Here is a 377-nt window from a genome sequence, read left to right on the forward strand (position 1 = left end):
CATGGGCCGCGCGTGCCCCGCCCGTGGTGGCGGCGGCGGCGCCCAGCAGTCACCACCCGCCCGCGGGCACCACTGGCAGCACGGGCAGAGCATCTCTCGGGGGCACGTGCCCCTCCACACCTCGCCAGTGCATAAAGGCGTCCGGTTTCGCATCAACAGAGGACAACTGGACTGTCCTCTGCAATGGCCACCCTAAGCCTCATGCCGGTGCTGGGGGCAGCTGGAGGATTTTGCCAAAGGGGCGCACAGGGTGAGGGGCAAACTCCCCCCACTTGCGTCCCATTCTTGTCTCCTGCCTCGCCGCCCCACGCGGCCCCCACTTGTGGCCCGTTGTTTCTTGCCTCGCCGCCCCCCGCGGCCCCCCCCTGCGTCCCATT

This window comes from Alligator sinensis, unplaced genomic scaffold, assembly GCF_000455745.1.
Source record: "Alligator sinensis unplaced genomic scaffold, ASM45574v1 scaffold741_1, whole genome shotgun sequence".
In the NCBI taxonomy this organism is placed as follows: domain Eukaryota; kingdom Metazoa; phylum Chordata; order Crocodylia; family Alligatoridae; genus Alligator; species Alligator sinensis.